A 4,623-nucleotide genomic window follows, 5' to 3' on the forward strand; every position below is an offset into this window, starting at 1 on the left:
GGCGCATGCGTATTATAAGCGCCCGTATTTTTCTAAGTTTTTTGGCGGGAAAATTAAAAAAATGACAAGGGTTACCATGAAAGCAAATCTCGACACAATTTTGCAAAAACAATTTTAATGTTGCATGCAGCTAAATATGTTTTCTAGAAGAGTAATCATGGGCTTCTTACACAAATTTGAGCATTTCAAGACAATTTTTGATCATCTTAGTTTAAAAAACGTTTTAGAAACGAAGAATTAAACGAACGAGATTACGGAAAAACGTTGACACTATACTACAGAAAAGTTTCCTGGAATTATTTCTTTGGAAAGCAACCACGAACGTAAATTTGAGTTTCAAGACAATGTTTACTATTCTTAGCAAAACTTTCGAAAACAACGCGAGACGAGTGTATGTGAACTGCAAAAAACTTTGAAGCAATGCTTGAATAAATTGTGACTTTGAAAAATAGCACTTTGGAAAAATGTAAAGCTTATCTCCATCGTAAATGACTCTATGAGCTCGAAAATTGTACGTATTCTATTACAAAAATTCTCTGAAATTCATTTTTGGTTGCAATATTTTGGGAAATACAATTCATTCCTGTAAAATTTTGTGGCAGAATAAAAAGAACAACGTGGAAAATATATACGTCCTCGAGTTATCTTTGTCGAGAAGAATAAGCTTTTGGTGAATAAGCACAGAGGCTTGCTACAAAAATAATTTTACCTCGTCGAATTTGGACGTGAATTTCAATTTTGTAAACAAGACAATTAGAATTAGTGAACAGCCCAATATAAAAGTAACACACCCGTACATTCGTAATTCGCCTATAGAGATAGATTCTGGCTGCGATGTTTTGGCAAACAGAGAACCAATCCGCTTAATTAATTACACTAGTAAAATAAAAAAAAATTGCTTCCGAAAACGCGAGCTCACAGACTCTGTTTACCGAGCGATAAACACGAAGAATCGCTCCAATAAAGATTTTTCCAAGTCAAATTAGGGCTTTATAATTTTGTAAACAAGACAATTAGAATTGGAGAACAGCCCTGCATTTAAACAAGCGAGTAACTTTGGCCTTGTAGATGGCACCTAATAAATTGAATCTTGTCTTTTGAATCTTGTCTTTTGAATTTCCATAATTCTGCCGTTCGCATTTAATCTAATAGTCTCTCTTACTTCGCTCCCTTGTGTATTATTTCTAGCTTCAATATATTGCATCCAAAGTTTTGCCTTCTTTATTCTTTCCTCCCATATCTCGCCTCCAATGCTTGGGCATTCGTCCTTTTCTTCAATGCATTCCTTTCACAGAGTTTATTCACTTGAGAAATCCTGAAAAAAATAAATAAATAAAAAGAAATCGATTTAATAAACAAGTTCTGTAGTTGTCAACAAGCTGGTTCGCTTTACAATTTGATTACCGATTCATCAGGCGCTAAAACATGCATAAATGTATTAACCTCAACTAATTACCAAATGTCTACCCCTTGCAAATATCAAATATCCATTATCAAAATTTATTGTTGCTGTTCACATGTGTGCAACGAATAAATATATTTTGATGTCTATGCAAAAATGTATGTTTCACAACTATGAAATTACAAAAGGCGACTTTTTTACTTTTTTGCGTAGGAGTACACGGCCAATACTATCCGAAAGCCGGAACCGAAAGATTGTGTTGTAATAATATTTTTAGCAAGAGAAAATTTGTAAATTTTTTTTTTACTATGATTGACCCTGGCCGAGGTCCCTCGATATTTTCATTATCTATGTTATTCAAACCAAACAAAGTTAAATAAACTGAGGAGTTATAGAATTTCCAGGGTACAACACTTTGATACCACGAAATCGCATTGAAAATGGGCTGCCTAAAAGATATCAAAGATTTCAGTTGTATGACTACTTATTCAAGTTAAAAAAATGTGAATTGAGAGCATTAACGTACCACTGTTTTTTAATTTCAAGTTATGTTCCAACTCGACAGACATGCAAACATCTCAGCTCAGTAATTCCGTCCTATCCACAAAGTAATCAAGAAAACAATATAAGAGACATTATGTAAGAAATAGAAAAAGCGCTATATTACGAAAAACAAACATACAAACAAGTAAACAACTTAACAAACAAACAGACAGCTTGGACTATTGCAATCTTAGATTACAAAATTTGCCCAAAAAAATCCTATGAAATCTTGGAAAGCTAAATGTCGAAAGTGATGCAAGAAATCTAAGGCTGCAAAGGTTCTGGAAGAAACTTGACAAAGCATCGTGAAAAGGAACAGCTAAACGAGAAAATAAAACCAAGAAATTTGGTCATAGCAGCCCATGAATGCATGGTTGGCATGGAAACGAAATGTTGATACATCGCAAAGTCTCCAATTCAAGTGTAGGACTGAAAAATGCTCAAATTTATTATTTCTTTTTCTGTTTTTGTTTTTGGTCTCCATATGTTCTTCTAAGTTACGCTGCATTTAGTGAAATCAACACCGGCATTTCTTTCTTCCCCCCCCCCCGCCCGCCCTCGCTCTCTCTCCTCTACATTTAGCTTACGTTACATCCTGATCGAGTTCTAATTACTGACTACATGATCAATATATTGTAAAGTACACAGGTTAAGAGAATAAAAAAAAGCATCAACAAGGGACGTCGTCGTGATAAAACTATGAAATTCTTAGAACAAGCATGAAAGAAATGTATGCTTATTGGTAAGGAGAATTGAAATATCAAGTTTGGGCAAATAAATTAAATAAATACCTGAGTAATTTTGTAACAGTTGGCCTCATCATTGGGATACCCGTTTAAACCTGATCCTTCTACTTTCCTGGAAGAAAAATAACGAAGCAGAAAATTTAGCATTTATTGAAATTAAATGAATTTTTGCCCTATTAGGCTTCTATAAAAATCCTCTAGTTTCAAAGTTTTAATAGTTAACTCCTGATACCATTTTGTGATTTTAATTCTACAATTGATTGAAACAGTTTTAAATTCATACCAAGTAGCAGAAAATTAGACCCATATAATATATTCTTTAGAGCATCTTTAGTGCCTAGTCGAACGCTAAAAGTTATTAATGTCACCCACAAATATATCTACAAACAATTGTCACTTGACTATTTCCTCAAGCATTTTGTGCAAAGTTTTCGTAGTAACTGAGCTACGTTGTCTCTACAAAATACAGTATTACTTTCGTGGACACTTCATACCTTGAGGACGACTTAGCAAAGAAAGTTTCCATATCGGCTGAAGCACGTGCTTTCCAAGTTTGCTTGAAGTACAGCTCTTGTTACACGTATTTATGCCTCACAACAGTTCTGAACACTCAAAGACAATCCCGAACTGAAGTTTGATACAGTTTTCGTAGTAACAAGCGAAGCCAAAGTTGAAGCTGTACGGGTTTAAATTTTAAACATGGCCGCTTAAAGTTCGACACGAAGAGTGCAAATCGACAAATTTGAATAATTTGCAATTTAGATTTCCAAGAGTTTGCGACCACGCACTGAATAATTATTGTCGCCATTTAATTGACAGGAATTCTCATTGTAATTACGGGCGGGTATTTAAAATATCTAAAATGTCCTTTCTAGCATCGTTCGCGCTAGGAAAGGAAAATAAATTTTCGAAACAAGAAAATTGACCATTTTGGCTTTTAGTAGAATCGTTTACTGAATAGAGTGAGAACTTAAGGGGGTGTTTAAGAATTTTCTCAATGGCGAAAATGTTTTCAGTGCATTTCCACGCAGGGTATCAAGGTTTTCCAATTTCATTAAATGAAGTCAAGGCCTTGATCAGGAATTTGAAAACGGAAGTTTCACGCTGAAAACGCATCACATGTTTTCGGTCCACACTACGCTGGAGGAATTTTAAAACGCAACCATTACCGGTCATTTTGGATTTATGTTTGAGGAAAACTCGGTCAGAGAAATCACATGATTACCGCGATGTCATCGTTTTCGAAACACTTCGTTTTCAAAATGTTCTCCGTCCACACGAAAACGAAAAGCCGGTGTTTTCAGATTTCTCCGGTTTGAAAAGCGTTTTCAAAAAGCTCCGTTTTCGTGGTAGATTAGTGTGGACGGTAGGCCTAACCGTGGAAATAAAGTCCTCTCGCGTAGTGTGGACGGGGCCTCACTCGAGACTGATGGAAATGCTTATCTTACTTGAATTCCGGGGCTAACATTTGAAAGCTAACGGTTGGCAACACTAAGGGTGTTCTTTGCCCAGCATGTCGTCAATTAAAGTCCTTGCAGTTCCGTTCAGTGTGTAAGGAAAATACATGTGTAGCCAATTCCTACAGCGAAGAGCAATAATGAGCCCATTTCCGAGTTGCGTTAATCCTTTCTATCAAAGCGAGGACTGGTGCTCAACCATTCAAATGAAAATGAGTTTGACTTGCATGAGAATGAAGTCATTTTCATATGAAAGGATGGGCACCAAGACTCGCTTTGGGGAAGAGGCTAAAGGTTATTCGGAAATGCCCTATTGACTGCGTTGTGACTGTTTAACTATGAAATCAAAATGACTGCAAAAAATTAGGAAGCTTTATCCATCCACGATACTACGGTCACTGACCATACCTTGAAATTTTTGCGTGCAATATTTCAAAGAGTAGACGCACTTTGACACTGTTTGGCGTAATGTTTC

At 35.7% G+C, this 4,623-nt stretch overlaps 1 long non-coding RNA gene across 1 annotated transcript; it reads right to left on the reverse strand.

The window, feature by feature from the left end:
• Positions 1-831: 831 nt before the first annotated feature.
• On the reverse strand, positions 832-2,749 carry LOC145484501 (uncharacterized). The gene is made up of 3 exons (XR_014049023.1): positions 2,737-2,749; positions 1,929-1,999; positions 832-1,315 (listed from the first exon to the last, which is right to left on the reverse strand). It is a non-coding gene; the product is annotated as an uncharacterized LOC145484501 (long non-coding RNA).
• Between the last annotated feature and the right edge of the window lie 1,874 nt (positions 2,750-4,623).

This window comes from Orbicella franksi, chromosome 1 (genome assembly GCF_964199315.1).
Source record: "Orbicella franksi chromosome 1, jaOrbFran1.1, whole genome shotgun sequence".
Classification (NCBI taxonomy): Eukaryota; Metazoa; Cnidaria; class Anthozoa; order Scleractinia; family Merulinidae; genus Orbicella; species Orbicella franksi.